The following is a 23,184-nucleotide window of genomic DNA, read 5'->3' as shown; positions in this document are numbered from 1 at the left end:
CCGCGGGCCCCGCGCTGCGGGGGAAGGCGGGAAGGCCGCCCCTGTGCGGCGCGGGTGGCCCAGCCGCGGCTCCTTGCCCAGGTTCCCGGGAGCGCCGAAGGAAGGCGTGGGTGGGTAGCTTCGGGCCGGCCGGGTGCCTTCTTAAACCCTGTGACCCCTAAGGTAAATCGAGTCAAAGAACTTTTTTTTTAATGATCAAAGGGACCGCCCCCTCCCCACCCCCCAATCTGATGCGTGTGGCAGGTATGGAACTGGGTGGAGTGTGCCTGGCGAGGGCTTGTGAAGCAGAAAGAATAGGAGCCAAAGAGCTTCCGGAAGAGGAAATTAGCTAGTAATTCTTTCCAATCTTTGCTGCCCTAGTCACCTCCCCAGCATATTCTGTGAGTAAAACAGAATTCAGTCTAACTTTCAGTTTCATTATTTTAACTCCATAATACACTTAATTGTTTTCGGGAGGAGGGGGGTGGTTATTGCTGAAACTAAGCAACAGCCCCCTCCACCTCCAAAAAAAGAAAAATGTCAATCAAAGCTCTGTAAAAACCTGTCCGATTTTAATAATCTACTACTTTGTTTTCAAATATAATTATGTCACTAGGTCTGTCACACTAGACCTTGATAGTCAATGACGCATAGAAATGTACTCTTGTAAGACTGGAGGTTGCTATAGTGTTTGTTTCTTCTCTTTTTTTACTTCGGATTTCTTACAACCAGGTCAAGAGAACACTTAAAGACGGCCATTTTAGGACTAAAACATTTTAGAGTTGGAAGGGATCTTAGTCCAATCTTCTTATTTTACAAAAGCGGAAACTAAGGCACGGGAAGATTTCATGGCTTGCCTAAGGCTACTCAGCTACTTAGATTAGAGCCCAGCTTGTCTGGCTCCTTGCTTACCGCTCTTTGTGAACAACTGCTGCACATAGCCTCCAAGCAAGGAAATTGAACATTTAACCTACCCCACACTTCGGAAGCGTATACCACTTCGTACCATACGACTGTGATACTACTTTCGATGTATTTAACGTGTTTATGAAGCCAATGCTTGAGATATTTTCCCCATCATTCAAGAAGTGGCAACAGTTTAGGTTAAGATTTATACACACGTACATATGCATATTTGAATATGCTCAGATAATTTCTTGAAGGACACAAGAAAAATGTGAACAGTGGCTATTTAATGGAGGGATGGAGATGGGTGGGATGCTTTTTAATCTGCACTTCACATGTGGTCTAATGTACTGGTTGAATTTCTTACCATAAACAAGTATTGATTTTATAATTGGAAACAATTTTTAAAATTCACACACTTACATGTATATCAACATAAGTGTTTATCAATGGTATGTAAAGACATATATGCATTTATGTATCAGTGGTCTGTATTGTAAAATCCAGTATGGTTCCGGTCAGCCCACCTGGCAAAGCAGGCCTGATTATCAGATGCTCACATTTCTTTTCTTGTTTTCTCCAATTGCCCCTAATATAAGATGGTAAAAAGAATATATGTTACTACTAATCTTTATATATTTTTAGAAAATGTGCTAAACTTTTCGTTATCCAATAATATAGCAAACTGTAACATTCAAGATATCCAATTTGATTCAATGAAAAAATCTGAATGTAGAACCTTTGTGGATAAGAATCATTTTTAAAAATTAAGATTGGAAGGGTCTCTGGTGATTAGTACTTCAACTCTTTTCTTTTTATGAATAGGTTAACTAGGACTCAAAAGAGGAGAAAGTGATTTGCCCACAATTATGTATCTACCTATTAGCACTGCTTGGACTAAGTCCCGGATACTCCGGTACCCCTTGTGCTACCTTTATAACTATTGCTTTGTAATGCATTCAGTGACTCCCAACTAGGCAGAAAAAGTAATGCTGGCTAAAGGTTAGGCCCATTTCAATAGATAAGAATTATTGTAATTAACTTGCCAATTAATTTGTATAGTGCTTGAAATATTTTACTAACATAAATGTTCCCCTTACATTTGGTCATAAACATTAATTTGTGGGTTTTTTTGTTTTTTTTTTTTAAGATTTTATTTATTTATTTGACAGAGACACACACAGAGAGAGAGGGAATACAAGCAGGGGGAGTGGGAGAGGGAGAAGCAGGCTCGATGCAGGGCTCAATCCCAGGACCCTGGGATCATGACCTGAGCTGAAGGCAGACAGCTAACGACTGAGCCACCCAGGCGCCCCCATAAACATTAATTTGTTTAATAAATTCTTTATATTGTAAATGCTTATATACCTCCGATATGAAACTGATATTTTACTGTTTTTGTTTGTTCTAATATTTAAAAGTCAGGTAGTTAGTGCTAATGTGAGGGGGAAAAAGTTAAGCTTTATAAAATAAACATTTATTGAGCACCTACTATATGCCAGGGATTGTACTATGTGGTGTAGGGTTCAAAAGACATGTGGCAAAATAGATGTCCTTGTTCTCTTGAGGCTGGGAGATTATCATGAGCGGTCAGTTCTCAAACTTTATCTCTGTGTTCTAATCTGGTAATAGTATTATAAAATGTAATCTGTAGCACTGTTTAAGGTCATCTGAGTAGATTTGAGGAGACAAAAACAGAAGTTGTAAAAGAAACTGATACTGAACAAATACTCTTTTTTTTTTTTTTTTTGGCTTAAGGGGAAAAAAGGTATTTATTGCTCACAAAATTTAAGTCCCAGGCTTCCAGCTCTTTACCAGTTCTTCCAGTGCAATTCCTGGTGAATAGTGACTATTTTCATGTCTCAGAGGTCATGTGGTACAGTGAGAAGAGCCCTGGATTTGATGCCTGGGTTCTTGTCTTGGCTTTGTTTCCATTTAGCTGTGAGCTTGTGAGCAAGTCACTAAACCCCTCAGTGCCTACATATTTCTTTCTTTTTTTAAAAAAAAGATTTTTTTCTTTTTTTTTTTTTTTTAAAGATTTTTTGTTTATTTTTTTAACAGAGAGAGAGACAGCGAGAGAGGGAACACAAGCAGGGGGAGTGGGAGAGGGAGAAGCAGGCTCCCCGTGGAGACTCAATCCCAGGATACTGGGATCATGACCTGAGCCGAAGGCAGACGCTTAATGACTGAGCCACCCAGGCGCCCCAGTGCCTACATATTTCTATTTTCTTCAAAGCTTTTTATGAGTTAAATATCCCATTTAATTTAAAACAGAATATTTTGAATATTTTAAATTATAAAATAAATATGTTTATTATGGAAAATTTATGAAATTCAGAATAATATAAAGAGAATAAGTATAATCCCATTCTTTTATATTTACTTTTATCGTTGAGGCTCATATTGTATGTAGATGGTGGTAATCCTTTTTTCTCATTCAACATTCTATATTGAAGATTTCCTATGTCATGAAAGTTCTTTTAAAATGTAGTTTTTATTTATCCTGCATATTCTTTTAAGGTTAATTTACTTATTTGAGAGAAGCAGAGAAAGCACGAACAGGGGGAGGGGCAGAGGGAGAGAGAGACCAGCAGACTCCCTACTGAGCGATGACCCGATGCAGGGGCTCAGTCCCAGGACCCCTGAGATCATGACCCGAGCTGAAGTCAGACGCTTAACCAACTGAGCCACCCAGGCGCCCTGGGAGAGAGAGAGTCTTAAGGAGACTCCACGCTGAGCGCAGAGCCGATGTGGGCCCGATCTCACAACCCTGAGATCACAGCCTGATTGGAAACCAAGAGTTGGACACTTGACTGACTGTGCCACCCAGGTGCTCCATATCCTGTATATTATTCTATGCTCTGGTTCCTTCATTTTATTTTATTTATTTTTTTTTGTTTAATATTTTATTTTATTTATTAGAGAGAGAGAGAGAGAGCATGAGAAGGGGGAGGGTCAGAGGGAGAAGCAGACTCCCAGCAGAACAGGGAGCCTGATATGGGACTCGATCCTGGGACTCCAGGATCATGACCTGAGCCGAAGGCAGTCGCTTAACTGACTGAGCCACCCAGGCACCCCTGGTTCCTTCATTTTATAAAGTAACAGGTTTGGGCTAGTTGATGCCAAAGATTTAAAATCCATTATAATAGGTTTTTTTTAACCAATTATCTCAGATTTTATCAAGGAAAAAAAATCCCACATAACAATCCAAAATCTGTTTGGAATAAGTATCTCAAATAAAATGATAAGAAATTAATAAGGTGGAGATATAAACCTTAATAATTTGTGATTATACTTTCATTTTTTTCTGCCTTTATGATTTGAGTATTTAAAAATTTCACATGCTAAGTACTTGAATTTTAATTTGTTGGAGATGAGAATGATATATGTGTCATTACTGTGTTAAAAGCTGGCCTGTTTTCTTTTTTTTTTTTTTAAAGATTTTATTTATTTATTAGAGAGAGAGTGAGCATGAGCTGGGGGAGGGGCAGAGGGAGAGGGAGAAGCAGGCTTCCCGCCGAGCAGGGAGCCCGATGTGGGGCTCGATCCCAGGACCCCAGGACCATGACCTGAGCCGAAACGACTGAGCCACCCAGGCACCCCAAAAGCTGGCCTGTTTTATCTTGTAGGGTGGGTATAGAATAAGTTGAAGAGGGAGAAACTGGGCTTCTGGGTTTGACATTCTGGGATTATCAAAGCACAGAGAAGAGAAAATTTATGGAAGCTCATAAGGGTTCAGTAACTTGATTAAGGTCCAAATAGCTATTAAGTTGGCAGGGGTAGGGTTTGAATCCAGATTTCTTTCACTCTGGTAGTCATGCTTTTCTTCCATTGCATGCTATATTTCAAAAGATCTCTTAGACACATTTTTGTAGTAGTGCTTTGATCAAAATTGACTAACTTGGTATCTTTGAATAAATTGAGGAGCTAAAGTGAGAAACGCTGAGATAGCACTTAGGAATATGGTTTTCAGTTTGAGACAACCCAACCAACACACTGTGAGCACCGTCTGCTTTGAGCCAAGTTCTGACATCACTGTATTAACAGTGACTGGCATGTAGTAAGTGCCAGGTAAAAAATTATTGACTGAGGGGCGCCTGGGTGGCGCAGTTGGTTGAGCATCCAGCTCTTGGTTTTGGCTCAGGTCGTGATTTCAGGGTTGTGGGATTGAGCTCCATGTTGGGCTTCACACTCGAGTCAAGTCTGCTTAAGTTTCTCTCTCCCTCTTCCTTTGCCCCCCCCACCCAGTCTCTCTCTCTCAAATAAATAAATGACTCTTTTTAAAAAATTGTTGACTGAATGCCTTTGCTTGTTATAAAGGAATGTATTAGATGAAAAAAGAAAAACTAAAACTTCTAAAGCCTTCTAGATAATTAGAAACAAAGGACTTTTTATGCTCTGAGAAATTAAAGCAGTTGTTGATTAGTTACTGTATCTACCAAAAGAATTTGAGGCCAAACTTATGAGTAACAGGTTTTGTGTGCTCTGATTATACTTAGTAGTAGATTGTCCTTTGTGTGATAAAAGCATATTTTATGTAAGTTTGTAGGACTTGGCATGGACTTCTATTATTTTCAATTATGGTATTGTAGCTCTGATATTTGATACATTTTGGAATTTGATTTTGGTATGATTGGTACCCAATCTTTGTTAAGGATACCTAAGATTTTATTTATTTATTTGAGACAGAGACTGAGAGCACGAGGGAGGGGGAGAAGCAGACTCCCCGCTGAGCAGGGAGCCTGCAGGGCTCATCCCAGGACCCCAAGATCATGACTTAAGCCACCCAGGCGCCCCCATGATCTGCTTTTATAATGTATTTTCAAGGATATGGGTCGTGGTGAAAACAGGTTGACCTGTGCATACTGGGAATAACTTGAACTCAGATGATCAGACAGAGGTTGAACTGCATGAGTTAAGGCTGATTTCTTAAACTGGGGAAAGCTGGTACTGCTGTGCATTCCCTGGAATCTATAAATACTTACATGTGGTTTGAACTTTTATAAGTACTCTCGTGATAATTTTGTTGGCCTCATAACACAGGCCTCTCATATATATAATCACATATTGCTATGTGCTTTACCTTTCAATGGCTCCCACTAATTTTTCAAGCCCTGAAAGGGCAAGGAGCTGACATTTTCTGCTACCTCACCAGACCAACCCTTTTGCCAGTAATTCTTAGAGTAATTTCCTTAGACCTATATTGGTCATAATCACTGGGTTTGACTTTTGACTGTCATTTACTATATGATCTTTGATGAGTAACAATCAGAAAACCACAGTTTCCCCATATTTCAAATGGGGGCTGTGATAATGTTGCTTAGGTTAAATGAGATACCACATATGAAAACCTTCTAATTGTAATTCACATACATATTTTAGTTATTATCAGAGGTAACATGGTGAAAAAAAGAAAGGGCCATGGAATCACACAAGCTCATGTTGAGTTTTTGACCTGTTAAATAGGATGACATTTTTTAGTTTCATTCAGCATGTTGTAGTAGGTTAGAGAGAATATTTACATGTAGCTAAAATGATTGCATGGAGGGAAATGAAAATGAATTTGTAGATAGTTGAGAACACGCGGACACTCATTAACTATGTGGTATTGTTTTAATTTGGCTTGTAGTCACTTATTGTGACAGTTTCCTTTACTTGGTGTCATTTTAATTCAAACCCAGACAGAAAACAAACCTAAATGTGTATGGGCAGCAGAGTGGCTTTCAGATAGAACTAAATTTTTTTTAAAGGTTTTCTTTCTTTATTTGACAGAGAGAGAGAGCACAAGTAGGGGAAGCATCAGACAGAGGGAGAGAGAGAAGCAGGCTCCCTGGGGAGCCTGATGCAGGGCTCGATCCCAGGACCCTGAGATCATGACCTGAGCTGAAGGCAGACGCTTAACAACTGAGCCACCAGCTAGCTGCCCCAAACTAAATATTTTTACTGGAGAAAAAGATACCGGCTTTTATCAAGAACTTGTTTCAGCACTTGCTTGAGATCTCAACATGATCATGAAAGATTCTTTTTTTTTTTTTAAAGATTTTATTTATTTATTTGAGAGAGAGAGAATGAGAGACAGAGAGCATGAGAGGGAGGAGGGTCAGAGGGAGAAGAAGACTCCCCGCTGAGCAGGGAGCCCGATGCGGGACTCGATCCCGGAACTCCAGGATCATGACCTGAGCCGAAGGCCGTCGCTTAACCAACTGAGCCACCCAGGCGCCCATGATCATGAAAGATTCTGAAAAATATCTAGGATAGGTATTACCTGTTCACCAAGTCATCTATTAAAGAACCTCAGCATGGCACTTGTAGAACCATCTGATTTTTTAAGTCCTGCATCCTAATCACTCTGTCAGGATAAGTTATCTGGATAAGTATCAAATAGAGTAAGTTCCAGTTCTATGCCACGAATCAGCTCTATGGCCTCAGTCAAATCATTTAATTTCCCTATGCTTCAAAGTGAAAGAGTGATTTCTATTATCCTGTCAGCACAAATACAGTCAGTTATGGTGAACAAGTTTTGCTTGTGGGTGTCTACAAAATATGATGATTTTACTTTACAGTGTACTTGATTCAGAACTTCCCTTTTGTAAAAATTAGGGGAATTTTTGGGGAAAGATTACAGGCAACTCTTCTTCTTACCAGACCCCAAATTAATTGATTATTTTTATAAGGCAGTGAATGAATAGTTCAGAACTCCAGCTATAGACATACTCAAACATTTTCAACAAAGTCCTTTCATTTTCAACTCAAGTTAACAATAAGTAGCAATCAGGTATTACCTGTGTTTCTCAGCCCTCTCTGCTGGTGATTTACTGCTATTGAGCAGAGCACCAAAAGACATGTGTTCATGGCCAACCACTGTGGACATGACCTGATTACTGCTTTTACCTCTGGGAGTTGACCTGTATCTCTCTCTCTTTTTTTTAACCCGATGATTGACAGTGTTGACGTCAATTTACAATTTCTTCTTTCTCATTGGGGTGGTTCGGAGCTAGTAATCTACCAGTAATATTACAAAGTAGCAAGCTGGCAAAAATTCTCACCATGGGCAAAAAGAGAAGGACCAAGAATATATCCTTCCTTCTCCTTGTTACGAGAATGATCTTTTGTGAATGAAAAGCCAAAACCTTGCAATACCAGGCCCTGCTATTGATAGTTTACTGGACTAATGTGTTCACAGATGAAGGAAGCATTGTCACCTGGCATATAGCCAAGTAACACCCCCAGTCCACTGGGCAGGATTATATGAGGAACCTGACTAATCAAGAGCCCAACCGCTTTTTCTCTTTTGGTTAGAATCTAATCTATTTACTGGATAAAATTTAGAAAATTAAGAAAAGCACAAAGAAAATAAAAATCAATAATCCCACTGCCCATAGATAACCACAGTAGAATTTTGATGTATAATTTAGCCTGTCTTTATATATCTGTATTTTTTTTATAATTAGGATTATACTGCGCAGTATTTTGTAATCAGCTTTTTTTCACTTAATACAACAGCAGGAACATATGTCTGTGTCCTTTAGTATTCTTGTACAACCTGAGTTTTTAATGAATGCCTAGTATTCACATTACCAAAGTGTTGTCCTCATTTGTTGGACATTGAATTTTTTTATTTATCAATAGCACTGTATTGAATATCCTTATATATACATTTTTTAAAAATCCCTGATCATTTCCTTAAAGTCGATGCTTACAACTAGAATAGGTGGTTCAAAAGGTAATCATATATTTAAGATTTTATTTTATTTTATTTTATTTTTATTTTTTTTGAAGATTTTATTTATTTGACACAGAGAGACACAGTGAGAGAGAGAACACAAGCAGGGGGAGTGGGAGAGGGAGAAGCAGGCTTCCCGCGGAGCAGGGAGCCCTACGCGGGACTCGATCCCAGGACCCTGGGATCATGACCTGAGCCGAAGGCAGACGCTTAACAACTGAGCCACCCAGGCGCCCCTATATTTAAGATTTTAGAATATATTGCTACATTACCCTCTAGGAAAGGTGTGCTATTTTTTTTTTTATTTTAATTCTAGTGTAGTTAACATACAGTGTTATATTTGTTTCAAATGTACAATAGTGATTCAACAATTCCATATATTATTTGGTGCTCATCAAGATAAGTGTACTCTTTTTTTTTTTAAAGATTTTATTTATTTGAGAGAGAGCACGAGCAGGGGCGGGGGGCAGAAGGAGAGGGAGAAGCAGACCCCTCTGAGCAGGGAGCCTGACATGGAGCTTGATCCCAGGACCCCGGGATCATGACCTGAGCTGAAGGTAGATGTTTAACCAACTGAGCCACCCAGGCACCCCAAGATAAGTGTACTCTTAATCCCCTTTACTTGTTTCACCCATCCCTACCACCACAAAAGGTATACCAAGTTTTAGTTCCACCAGCAAGAGTGCCTATTATCCCATACCTTTCCCCCTGCTAGATTTTTATTGTTGGCAGTGATGGCCATCCCTGCCAAACAGGACAAAAATGGTGCTGTCTTTTAAAATGTTTATTTCTGGGGCGCCTGGGTGGCTCAGTATATTCATAGACCATCTCTGGAGGAATACACAAACTGGTAAGAGTGATTGCTACTGGAAATGTGTTGGTGGGGGATTATTTTTTATACTTTTCTAGGTTCTTTGGCTGGTAAACTGATATAAGACAGATTAATAGGAAAAAAATTTGATTACATACATATGGGAGCCCCATAAGAACATGAGAGTCATAGGCAATCAGGCAGTTGGGGTTTATATGCCTTCCTAAGCTCAGGAGAAAAGAGGGTAGGGGTCTGAGACTTCAAAGGGGAGGAAGACAGTTTACAGGAAGATGGGAAGAGCAAATGTTTGATAAATGTTTGCCAGGCCATACAGAGACAATGGAACACAGAGGAATTTGATCTCCAGGTCCTACAGAGCTTCCCCCAGCTTACCACACCTAGCTCATATTCTTTGTAGTTATCTCTGGTGATAGTTCTCTTCCTGGACCAGGCCCTCTATCTAAATTCCTTTAGGCAGTTAAGGAGGAGGTAAAACCTTTTCCTGAATCTTTGGGGCTTGACTCACTTCCGCTTCAAGTAATCCACATGCCCCAGGCGCCTGGCTGGTTCAATTGGTAGAACATGCAACTTTGGATCTCTGGATCATGAGTTCAAGCCCCATGGTGAGGGTAGAGTTTACTTTAAAAAATAAGGGGCGCCTGACTGGCTCATTCAGAAGAACATGCAACTTGATCTCGGGATTGTGAGTTGGAGCCTCCAGTGGGTGTAGAGATTATAATCAATAATAATAGTAATAAAATAGATTTTTAAAAAGTAATCCTCATACCAAAGTGGCACACTTTGGGAAGGCTTGTTCTGAAACCCTTTAGTCCTGCCTCTGAAGCTTGCCCATGAAGTTTCACAGCCCAGAAGTTGAGTTGGTATGATGCTCCATCTCATTGAACCGGTCTCTTAGTCCTGAGAATAGGTCAGTTCAGTTAAATAGTTGTGTCTCATTTCAGGAGATGGTGAAGCACTTGGGCTCCCAAAGTTAGGGCTGTGGTGCAAACAGTCTGGTATTTGATAAGAGAAATTTCTATAGAAATGGAAGAAAAAGGTTAATAATTAGAGCAGATTAAAATTCCAGTTTCTGAGTTCTGAAAGTAGTCAGGGGAGAGGATTTCTGGATGTCTGGCCCGAGGCATCTTCGGATGGAGTGAGGGCAGGCAGTAGCATTCTGAAAGATTGTCCTGGTTTGTAGTTTGAATGTCTCTGGTGATCTTTTTGAGTGGTCCACATAGCAATAGGCATGAAGATTGTGTATATGTGAGCTGTCATGGTGATTTCTCTGAAGTTTATATCAAGTTGTCCAGCTTTAGCTCGCATGGCTTTGGGAAAGGGGCAATTTTAGTTCTCAGTGATTCCAACTCAGAAGGGTGGGATAAGTTTGGAAACGTTAGTTTGGAGAGTTGTAGCCAAATATTGGAGGAAACTTCTGAACTCAGGATCCAGTCCAGTTTATAGGTAGAACCTCAAAGACAATAGCACTAGAATTTGAGACTTTTTAAAAAAAGATTTATTTATTTAGAGAGAGAAAGAGCATAAGTGGGGAAGGAGCAGAGGGAGAGAATCTCCAGGCAGACTCCCTGCTAAGCCCAGAGCCCAACATGGGGCTCAGTCCCACAACCCATGAGATCATGACCTGAGCTGAAACCAAGAGTTGGACGCTTAACCAACTGAGCCACCCAGGCGACCCCCCACTTTTCTCAAGAGGCTCCATGTGGAGCCAAATGTGGGACTTGAGCTCACAACCTTGAGATCGACCTGAGCTGAAATCAAGAGTCGAACGCTTAACCTGACTGAGCCACCCAGGCACCCCAATAGGACTAGAATTTGATATTCATAATGGTATATTACTGAAACATAATTTTTCTCTCTATAATCACCCCCATTTTTATCAAAGATAATCACAGTAAGACCAGTTTATTTGCAAATTCAGTCTAGTTTCAATAAACCTGGCCTATTTACATAAATGTAACAAGAATAGTGATTTATCATATAGGCTCTTTTAATCTGCTTTGTTGGAACTTTTCATAAGGAATCTGATTGGACTTTTTAAAAGCCTCTTGAGGCTAGAAAGCCAAACCAAAGACTTGCCATCGGACTTAATCTGTTAATACTTACAGATTTGGGTTAATTTCTCTTTTCAAGGTTCCCAGGATATCCTAAGGTTCCTATACCTGCCAGAAGGTGACCTTCCTTACTTACCTGGTAAGGCTACCAGGAACCCTGTAAGCAAGGTACCAGGTTGATTTTTCCAAGGGGCTTTATTGACTCCATAAAGTCAGCCTTAGCTCCTTAAAGCTGTCTAGTCATATCTCAGTCTATGTATGTCTCTCTCAAACATAGCATTCCAATCAAAGCCTTGCTACTATAACCAGTGTTTCCAGTTATATCCTGTTACAAGGAGAACAGATTCTTATAGAACCTATGCAAATAACTATATTGCCATGAAAATAAGAATACTCACTAAGTTTCCAAATTCTGGATGGATCAGGTAGAAAAAAAATGTATATTTCAGTTCTGCTCACAAAGATATAATTTACCAAATTGCTTATGGTCATAGTTAGCTTAAGAAGAAAAGTTTCCTGGGGCGCCTGGGTGGCTCAGTCGGTTAAGCATCCGACTCTTGGTTTCAGCTCAGGTCATGATCTGGGGGTTGTGAGATCAAGCCCCATGTCGGGCTCAGTGCACAGCACAGAGTCCACTTGAGATTCTTTCCCTCTCCCTCTCCCAGGTTGAGTCCATGCATTCCTTCTCTTTCAAATAAATTTATTTAAAATTTATTTATTTATTTGAAAGAGAGAGAGAGACTGACCACAAGCAGGGAGAGCGGCAGACAGAGAAGCAGGCTCCCCACTGAGCAGGGAGCCCAACAACGTGGGGCTTGATCCCAGGACCCCAGGATCATGACCCGAGCTGAAGGCAGATGCTTAACCAACTGAGCTACCCAGGTGCCCCAATAAATAAAATCTTTTTTTTTTTTAAAGAAAAGTTTCCTTATATCTGGAAAATAAAAGATGAACTAGTGATATTATAAACAAAAAGTTATAAAGAATTCTAATCATCCTCTTCAGTTCTTTACAGTACTATGTAATTAATACTTGTTCTTTTTGAATCCAGCTTTTACATTCGTCCTGAAAATTCTTACCCAGTTCAGTTTTATGATTTTTTTTTTTTTTGACAGACAGCGAGAGAGGGAACACAAGCAGGGGGAGTGGGAGAGGGAGAAGCTGGCTTCCTGCTGAGCAGGGAGCTCGATGTGGGGCTCGATCCCAGGACCCTGGGATCATGACCTGAGCCGAAGGCAGACGCTTAACGACTGAGCCACCCAGGCGCCCCCAGTTTTTATGATCTTAAAGTTACCAGAAACCCATATTCTAGAGTACCTGGCAAGAGTCCTTTCTATAGGGCTCCACTCCAGGCATGGAGCCTACTTAAAAAAAAAAAAAGCAAAAAGAGTCCTTCGCACGAATTTCTCTGAAGATGAAACACTTTTGCAGGAAGACTTGCAAAAGCATCAGAGTTAAATAAGTGTAAATGGCAAAAGATTTTAAAATGGCAGTGGTTGAAGATCTGATGAGAGTTCATTATAATGCAGTTGACAAGGAAGTTTGGTTGTTTTTGTGAGATACATTTTAAGATGGCAAACATTATACCAGCTAGGATGTAACAGATTTTTAGAATTTTTTTTTAGAATTTAGAGTTTTTTTCTTGAGGTTTTTAGGTAATCTCTACACCAAGATCAAGATTTGTATGCTCCACTGACTGAGCCAGCCAGGCACCCCTAGATTTTTAGAAATTTCATGATTTCTGGAACACTTAGGTTTAAGAAGGTTATTATCAGTTATTTGACAATGCTTCCCATGTAATTTAACATACCAAATAAGCCTAATTAGTTAAACTATCTCTCTTTTGGGGCGCCTGGGTGGCTCAGTCGGTTAAGCAGCTGCCTTCGGCTCAGGTCATGATCCCGGGGTCCTGGGATCGAGCCCCGCGTCGGGCTCCCTGCTCAGTGGAGAGTCTGCTCCCTCTCCCTCTGCCTGCCTCTCTGCCTACTTGTGCTCTCTATCTCTCTGTCAAATAAATAAATAAAATCTTTAAAAAAATAAAAATAAAATAAAATATCTCTCTTTCGATAAGGAGAGAGCAAATCTTTTGAGAGGTTCAAAAGGGCCCTTTGGAAAAATCCCCAAACTAGTTTGAGGTCAAAAAGACTTTATTTACAATTTGATTTTTGGGAACTTTGTCAAAAATACCAAAATATTTTATTTTATTTTATTTTTTTTAAAGATTTTATTTATTTATTTGACAGAGAGAGACAGCGAGAGAGGGAACACAAGCAGGGAGAGGGTCAGAGGGAGAAGCAGGCTTCCCGCCGAGCAGGGAGCCCGATGCGGGGCTCGATCCCAGGACCCTGAGATCATGACCTGAGCCGAAGGCAGTCGCTTAACCAACTGAGCCACCCAGGCGCCCCAAAAATACCAAAATATTTTAAAAGATTTGACTAAATAGGATCTGAGATCATTATGAAACATTAATTATCTGTTTAACCAGAGTGACAAACGATTTTTTTTTTAAAGATTTTATTTATTTATGTGAGACAGAATGAGAGAGAGAGAGAGAGCACATGAGAGGGGGGAGGGTCAGAGGGAGAAGCAGGCTCCCTGCCGAGCAGGGAGCCCGATGCGGGACTCGATCCAGGGACTCCAGGATCATGACCCGAGCCCAAGGCAGTCGCTTAACCAACTGAGCCACCCAGGCGCCCCCAGAGTGACAAACGATTTTAAAGGCAAATACAAAAGGTTACATAGTTGTGAGCAAAACCAGTCAAAGAGCTGATAAAGCACAGAAAATTATTTTGATAAAACACAAAATCTTTGCTTTCTAGGAAGATAACTGAAAAGGTAAAGAAAAACCTTTCACAATCTCTTAGCAGACCAATAGTCCAAGAAAACATTGTCTTTTTAGCAAATGAACAAAAATTAAGTTTTAATTTTACATCATATAGATATTAAAGCTTTTTTAAAAAACCCTTGTGGGGTTCCTGAGTGGCTCAGTTGGTTAAGCATCTGCCTTCAGCTCAGGTCATGATCTCCAGGTCCTGGGATTGGCCCTGTGTCTGGCTCCCTACTCAGCAGGGAGTCTGCTTCTCCCTCTCCCTCTGCCCCTCCCCCCTGCTAATGCACTCTCTCTCTCTCACTCAAATAAATAAAATCTTTTTTTTTATTTTTATTTTTTTTTAAGATTTTATTTATTTATTTGACAGAGACACAGTGAGAGAGGGAACACAAGCAGGGGGAGAGAGAGAGGGAGAAGCAGGCTTCCTGCCTAGCAGGGAGCCCGATGTGGGGCTCGTCCCAGGACCCTGGGATCATGACCTGAGCCAAAGGCAGACGCTTAACGACTGAGCCACCCAGGTGCCCCAATAAAATCTTTTTTTTTTTAAGATTTTATTTATTTGAGAGAGAGAGACACAGTGAGAGAGGGAACACAAGCAGGGGGAGTGGGAGAGGGAGAAGCAGGCTTCCCGCCGAGCAGGGAGCCCGATGCGGGGCTCAATCCCAGGACCCTGGGATCATGACCTGAGCCGAAGGCAGGCGCTTAACAACTGAGCCAGCCAGGTGCCCCTAAAATCTTTTAAAAAAAATAAAATTAAACAAAAACCCTTGTAATAACAATTCAATTTATTTTTTTTTTTAGGATTTTATTTGAGAGAGAGACAGAGAGCCTGAGAGAGGGTGAGCATGAGCAGGGGGGAAGGGCAAAGGGAGAGGGAGAAGCCGGCTCCCTGCTCAGCGGGGAGTTTGATTCGGGGCTTGATCCAGGACCCCAGGATCATGACCTGAGCCAAAGGCAGCCGCTTAACCAACTGAGCCACCCAGGTGCCCCAACAACTCAATTTTAGCCAGCTTGATTACACGAGGTAGAATTTTCTCTTTCTCTCTCTGTTCCCAACTTTCTATTTGTCCTTTCTTTTCACCTTTCCCATTTTGAAATAACCAGTTTTAACTTCAGGACAAATTTACTTTCTTTTCCCCGGAACACAAATGCATTTCCATACCTCATGCACTTTCTTAGCCAAAAACACAACCTGCTTTTCTTTCTAGTTAAAACTAAGCAGTAAGCAATTGTGAACTATCTGTTACACCAGTATTCTTTTAGAGTGGCAAATTTATGAGTACATTTCATAATTCCTAGAAGCATATGCTTCTTCATTTTAGTCTTTTAATGTGGCGTAAGACATGTTTACTAATAGACCCATATTTATCTTTAGTCTATCTCTAATAGGAAGCCAAAACTAGATAAAAACCTATGTTCAGTAATTAATGTTTCATTATTTTATCTTATTTGGAAATTAGATATTCAGTAAACTTCCATCATTTAACTTAGCAAAACTCTAAACTTTAAAGTTACCAAAAAGGGGGCTCCTGGATGGTTCAGTCAGTTAAGCGTCTGCCTGCAGCTCAGGTCATGATCCCATGGTGTTGGGATCCAGCCCTGCATCGGGATCCTTGCTCAGTGGGGAGCCTCCTCCTCCCTCTCCCTCTGCCTGCTGCTTTCCCTGCTTGTGCTCTCTCTCTAATAAATAAATAAAATTTTTTAAAAAACATAAAATAATAAAGTTACCAAAAAGATTTTAGAAGCTGTTTTTAAGTACACATACTGTAAAATATAGTTACCGCTCAGTAGTTCAACCGAAAATTCTTATCCCACTTACATCTCACATCTGTCTAAATCACTTGCTCCCCAACAGTTATGTTTAGACTAGTCACAAAACTTCATGAGACATTAGACAGCCATCATCCCAAGCTATTTTTCTTGCTGACAAACTTTGTAAAAGCTATAACATGAACTTATTTGGGGCGCCTGGGTGGCTCATTCGTTAAGCGTTTGCCTTCAGCTCAGGTCATGATCCCGGGGTCCTGGGATCGAGCCCGGCATCGGGCTCCCTGCTCGCCGGGAAGCCTGCTTCTCCCTCTCCCACTCCCCCTGCTTGTGTTCCCTGTCTCGCTGTGTCTCTCTTTGTCAAATAAAATCTTTAAAAAAAATAAACATGAACTTATTTGACTAGCAAACCTAGGCAGAATAGAAGTTGAATGTCTGCATTATATTCAGTGTTGATAACTCTAAAGACATGCCTATGTTATTTTTTATTTTTTAAATATTTATTTATTTATTTGAGAGAGCGAGCCCACGTGAGGGAGAGGAAGAGAGTCTCAAGTAGACTCCTATCTTAAACTAATGAACTTTAACTGACTTCGGTACTGAATATTTTTCCAGATCACATGGACCTGAGAAGCATTTGGGTTAATTTCTGTTATATTCCTGAGAACTTTAGGGATACTTAATTTATAAGCACTTAATTTTAAGCCAATTAAATAGAGCTCTTTTACAAATTAATTTTAGTAATACCATCCGGAGATAGAAAATGCCACCCATCTACAACACACAGATAAACATATACACAAATACAATTAGAGACCTTGTAGGTTTTGTTTTAAAATTTTAACTATGAGAGGGGTGCCTCACTGGCTCGGTCGATAGAGCATGTGACTCTTGATTTTGGGGTTGTGAATTCAAGATCCACATTGGGCATTTTAGCCATGAGGTGGGTATGATAATGCAAAATTCACTAGTTTATAAAAGAACAGTTGGGGGGCACCTGGTGGCTATTGACTTTTTTGTTTTGGCTCAGGTGATGATCTCAGGGTCGTGAGATCAAGCCCCCCGCCAGGCTCCATGCTCAGGGCAGAGTCCACTTAAGATTCTTTCCCCTCCTCCCTCTCCCCCTCTGTCCCTCCCCCGCTCATGCTTGCATGTAGGCACGCTCTCTCGCTCTGAAAAAAAAAAAAAATCTTAAAAAACAGAGTAAGTTTAGCTTACCTGAATAGAAGCTTTTTTGCTCATATTTATGGAGAAGACTTATAAGATCTGTTATTTGTCCTTGACAGGTAATATTTAAGGAGGCTGCAGTCTAGAGTTAGGGCACAAAAGCCTTTTTAGCAGTTTGTATTAGCAACAATTGCACCTCACATGAACCTCCTCGGCTGTGATACTGCCGCTGCGCAAAGCTCGCAGTTTGTATTTTAAAACGGTCTCCGTCCCCCCTGCCATTTTGTCACACCACTCTTAGGAACTGGGGATGGTCTATGTAAGAGTTTACACTTACATCTCAAAGGCACAGGGAAAGAGTGCAAGTTCCTCCAAGAAAGATTTTGGTTTCTTAAGGCCAATATTTACAAGCCTTGTGAGATAAATAGAGGTTTTGGGAATGGTAAAAAGGAATAGCTGAACTTTGAATTGCCTCTAGAGTTGCATTTCTAGTTTTGCAAAGATTTGTAAGATAAGGACAGGTGCTCTCAGTTCCTCAAAGAATTGGGTTGCAACTTAAATGGTCTCGTAGGTTGATCCACCCATAAATCCTTTCACAAGGGCTTTAAAAGATTTTTCTTTCCCTCTGGGTACATAGTTTTATTTTAACTTAGGGGAGGAGGCCAAAACAGTTCCTGTCAGGCTCTGAATATTACCTTTAAATCTGGCCAGTCTCCTACCACAGAGCTACGTAAGCTTTACGCCCATCGTGGGGCTTGAACTCATGACCCTGAGATCAAGAGTCGCATGCTCTACCAACTGAACCAGCCAGGCAGGCACCCCTGAAAAAAAATATTTTAAATATCTTTTCAGTTTTTAAATGCTTGTCAGATAGACAGCAAGCATTTTCCGAGTTTAATGCAGTATGCCTTTGTAAAGTCTGTATAAAACGTTTTAATAAAGGCCTTCTTTCTTAGTGTACAATTCAACCTTGAATTCATCTTAAGGGGAGGAGCCTCCCTTTCAGCCCCCAGACATCACCTTCAGTTGATATTTGTAGGAGGGCCTAGGAGAAATTCCAGGCAGGGGGAGGTTTTCAGGGGGTGGTCTGGTTTGTCTGATAACTGCAGCATAATCATGGGTGGAAAGAATACCACTTAGCCAAACAGGATCCCTCTGAGTGGGGTTGTAAATGGCCATTAATTTTTTAATTCCTCTTTAAATTTGGTAGGCTCCTGAAAGTAGAGGTAAAAGGGCTTTTTATAATTTAAAAGGGCTGCTGTCCAGGGGACATGAATTCTTTGGGATATTGCATGGGAAGGCTGGAAGCTGGAGGAGCCTGATTATAGAACCCAGCAAAATAAGCCTTATGTCTGAGCATGATTGTCCATCCTGGGTGCTTCTGTTAAATTTATTTTCTGACTTTTAGTATTTACATGAGTAACCTGTCTATCCTGGGCTTAGAGATCATGCTGGAGTGCACCCTGTAAATCTTGTAGGAAAAGGGAAGCTGAAATAAGCAGCTAGGTGTTTTAAGGAATTTTCTGAGGAAGGTGAAGGAGCTTTGGGGGCTAAAGGAATTTGCTGAAGAGATGGGCCGGATTTTAAGAAGGGGAATTCATACTAGGGACTTTAGTTTTTATTCTAATTTCTATTCTTACATCTTGTTAAGGGAGTCTCTAAGGCTAGCTCTTCTGTGTCTTTGTGTCTACTTTTTAATTTGGTCTTCCCATAGGTACCATGAAGACAATTGTTTAGGATGGGAACTCTCTAAAAAATTTTTTTCAGGGGCGCCTGGGTGGCTCAGTCGTTAAGCATCTGCCTTTGGCTCAGGTCATGATCCCAGGGTCCTGGGATTGAGCCCCGCATCGGGCTCCCTGCTCAGCGGGAAGCCTGCTTCTCCCTCTCCCACTCCCCCTGCTTGTGCTCCCTCTCTCGCTGTGTCTCTCTCTGTCAAATAAGTAAATAAAATCATTAAAAAAATTTTTTTTCAAATATAGAACTTCTTCATTTCAGAAGATCCATCATCTGGCCATTGACAAGTAGCATCTATTTTTTTTTTTTTTTAAGATTTATTTATTTGAGAGAGAGCACACATGGGGCGGGGAGGGACAGAGGGAGAGGAGAGAGAATCTCAGGCAGACTCCCTGCTGATCACAGAGCCTGACATGGGGGCTCGATCTCATGACCCTGAGATCATGACCTGAATGGAAATCAAGAGCCAGATGCTTAACTGACTGAACCACCCAGGTGCCCCAACAAGTAGCGTCTATTAATGTTGACAGCGGTTCAGATCAGGAAGCCTTTTTATGGCTTAACCAAGGATGCAAGAGGTATCCCACAAGAGAATGCAAAAGATGCAGTCCTTACAAGATCCTGAAAGTTCACTCCCAAAGATAGTCTAAGAAAGTAAAGCCCTTTGTTGTTACAGGCTGTAAGAATGGTGTGAAAACAGTGTCTCTGTTTTCCCACAAGAACACCTCCAGTCCCAGACCCACTAATCTGACACCCACCAGGCACTACCAGAATGGGATTTTTCCAACACTAACAAAACAATGAAGGTTGACATGACAAAAGCCCCTTATGGACTGGGATCCCTTATGACAGACTCCCCTGAGAGCTGGCACGTTAGATGAAAAGAGTGCTGCTTGTGACTTCATGTCTCAGAACCCCAGTCTATTTGGCCACCAAGATGCACACTGGTATGTGCATCTTCTGGCTGGCAGAGACAAGAGACAGTATTCTCACTGGTCACACAGCCACGCTCTCAAGACTTAGAACAAGACAAAAGGAAAACTTCATCCAGCGTTTTATATATGTATGTTAACAGCTTTAGCTAAGCCTTGGGTCTCTCAGAGCCAAACTAATACCTAAGAGGGATGTGCCACTGGTTTGGGGATCATGTAGTAGTTTACAGAGTAACTTGCATGGAAACTTCTTTGAGATTGGCAGGTGACCTAATATAAATCTAACCTGTTCCAATTTATTCTAATACAGGAGTCTTTGGATTAGGTGGCCAGTGCTGTAATAGCTCTTAAATACTTGACCCATGCCCTCCAGTCTTGTGGCTTTGGCTTCCGAGATGTTTCTTAGCAACAGCCTTTACCTCATGTGTTCATTAACCCACAACAAAGTTTGTCTAAACAGACACCGGTCTGGTGAGAACCATGAATTCACCAATCAGGGAGGCCTGCTTGAACAGCAGACTTACAGGGCCTATGCCTGTGTTCTCTACCCTATGGTCTTCCTTCTTATGACAAAACGCAACAGAGACAAAGAAAAACAGTGACAGTCTCTGGGAGGAAAAGGATCAATAAAAATCAAGAGTACTCAAAAAAAAAAAATCAAGAGTACTCATAACAGATCTTTACCAGAGTTGCTATACCCAAGGAACTAGTTTCACAAATATTTTTTCCTGCTAATCTAAATTTAGAAAAGGAAAAAAAGGACTTGCACCACTCTCATTTCCACTGGACCCTTCAGGCAGAGATCCAGAAGACTGACATGGTAAGAATTCTTACCTTCTGCCATGCCTATCAGAGGTGCCAGATTTCTCAGGTGCCATAGCCCTGGAGCAAGCAGTGATCAGTCAGTAAAGTTGCTCCTGCTTGGCTCACCAACTGTTGGGGAGAAAAGTTTTTTCCTCTACTATTCTAGGTTCTTTGGCTGGTAAATTGATATAAAAGATTAACAGGAGCAAAACAAATTTAAGTACATACAGAAGCCACATAAGAACATGAGAGCCACAGGCAGTCAGGTGGTTGAGGCTTATATGCCATCCTGAGCTCAGGAGAAGGGGGATAGGGGTCTGAGACTTCAAAGGGGAGGAAGACAGTTTACAAGAAGGTGGGAAGAGCAAATGTTTGATAAACAAATGTTTGCCAGGCCATACAGAGAGAGTGGGACACAGAGAGGAGTTTGATCTCCAGGCCCTGCAGAGCTTCCCCCAGCTTAAGCACACCTAGCCCAAATTCTTTGTAGTTATCTCTGATTTCTCTTCCTGGACCAAGCCCTTTATCTAAATTCCTTTAGGCAGTTAAGGGGAAGGTAAAAGCTTTTCCTCTTTGGGCCTTGATTGACTTCAGCTTAAAGTAATCCACATGCCGAAGTGGCATATTTTGGGAAGGCTTGTTCTGAAACCCTTCAAGGAATACCAGAGGGTTTAAGGTACAGGGTAGCATGAATGAAGTGACTTCTTGAATTGTTTGATCATGTGTGTATTGTCTCTTTTTAAAAATATACATCTAAAATTAGTGTTCAGAAATATGATTTGAGGGGTGCCTGGGTGGCTCATTGGGTTGGGCCTCTCTCTTTGGCTCAGGTCATGATCCCAGAGCCCCATGTCAGGCTCCCTGGTCAGCAGGCGGGCGGGGGGGGGCTGCTTCTCCCTCTCCCATTCCCCTTGCTTGTGTTCTCTTTGTCAAATGAATAAATGGGATCTTTAAAAAAAAAAAAAGAAAAATATGATTTGATGAGGTCATGATACATTTGTATAGTCATGTACTAGTCATCCATTTAAAATAATGTTCTAATCCAGATAAAGATTGATGTGGGAAGATGCTTATGATATATTATTAAATGGAAAAAAAGGGCTTCTGGGTGGTTCAGTCAGTTAAGCGTCTGCCTTCAGCTCAGGTCATGATCCTGGAGTCCCGGGATCGAGCCCTGCATTGGGGAGTCCCTTCTCAGTGGGGAGTCTGCTTCTCCCTCTGCCCCTCACACTGCTGTCATGCTCTCACTCTCTCTCTCTAAAATAAATAAAACCTTTAAAAAAAAGAAAGAAAGCAAGTTATAAAATACCATGTATAATAAATCCCCTCTAGAAATATTTATAATATGCACACAGAAAAGGTTCTGAAAGGATAAATATACTAAAGGTCACAGCCTGGGTAGTAAGATTCTTTTTTAATTCCTCTCTTTTAAAAAAGAAAACATTAGGGGCGGCTGGGTGGCTCAGTGGGTTAAGCGTCTGCCTTCGGCTCAGGTCATGGTCTCGGGGTCCTGGGATCAGCAGTTTCAGCTCCACGCTCAGTGGGGAGTCCTCTCCCTCTTCCTCTGCCCCTCACCCTGCTTGTGTTCTCTCCCCCACAAATAAATAAATAAAATCTTTAAAATTTTTTAAAAAATAAAAAGGAAAATATTTGTATTAAAGATTGAGTTAATATCCATCTTGAGATTTTTTTTTCCTGCCTGTTCCAATTTTAGCAACGGTTTTAATCTGGGCTCTGAATAAGCGTAAATAGTATTAATTATGTCATGGATCTACGGTTTGGACTGTAGATGGTTTGTTTTTTAATCAAAGGCAACTGATTAGCAAGCACTGTAAATTGCTTAAGTTCTGAACAGTTTCCAATGAAATGGAAGAGGGAATAATAGTAATAGTGATAGTATAATATTATAATAGTAATAGCCTTCAGTGAATTATTGAGCCCCAAACCTGTGTATTCCTCATTCAAAACAGTGTTTTGGGGAACACAGTTGCATAATTTGTTAAAAGATGAGGGAATACCTTACTGTGTGTCCATTCTGAGCAACTGTACCTGTGGAGTTAATTATTATAAATAATTAGGCAAAGACTAGAGGTCTATGCTCAAAATTTAAGTATTACTATGACTTTATAAACCAAGTATAGAACATGTAATTGATATTCTCTTTGTTGATTCTCAGTATGCCCTTGCAGGTGTTTACAGAAGTAGGTTTCATGATCAAGCACATATTGTATATAGCAGTATTCATAAGTTCAGGTTATTGACTGAGCTTATGAGCTAAGTGCTCATTAAAGCCATTTAGTTATTTGAATGGCTATAGTGCTTAATTTTAGGGAATGAACTTTTGATTTGATTGAATGTAATTAACCTCAAAAATGTTTTGTTGACCTTTTAATTTAAAGTTGAAAGAGGGGTGCCTAGCTGGCTCACTTGGAAGAGCATGTGACTCTTGATCTCAGGGT

At 40.7% G+C, this 23,184-nt stretch overlaps 1 protein-coding gene across 3 annotated transcripts in view; it reads left to right on the top strand.

Annotated features, from left to right (window-relative positions):
* Positions 1-23,184, top strand: part of XIAP (X-linked inhibitor of apoptosis) — a 53,370-nt gene that overhangs the window by 166 nt on the left and 30,020 nt on the right. Inside the window, exon 1 of one of the 3 annotated variants that reach the window (XM_078064776.1) lies at positions 23-162. The exons of the other annotated variants lie outside the window; for them this stretch is intronic. The gene's annotated coding sequence lies outside the window, so the exon portion shown is untranslated. Of the gene's footprint in view, positions 1-22; positions 163-23,184 lie in introns of those variants that run through there. 3 annotated transcript variants of the gene reach the window in all.

Source organism: Halichoerus grypus, chromosome X (assembly GCF_964656455.1).
Source record: "Halichoerus grypus chromosome X, mHalGry1.hap1.1, whole genome shotgun sequence".
NCBI classification, from domain to species: domain Eukaryota; kingdom Metazoa; phylum Chordata; class Mammalia; order Carnivora; family Phocidae; genus Halichoerus; species Halichoerus grypus.
Note: the sequence above shows the minus strand (reverse complement) of the source record. Positions and strands in the feature narration are given on the sequence as shown.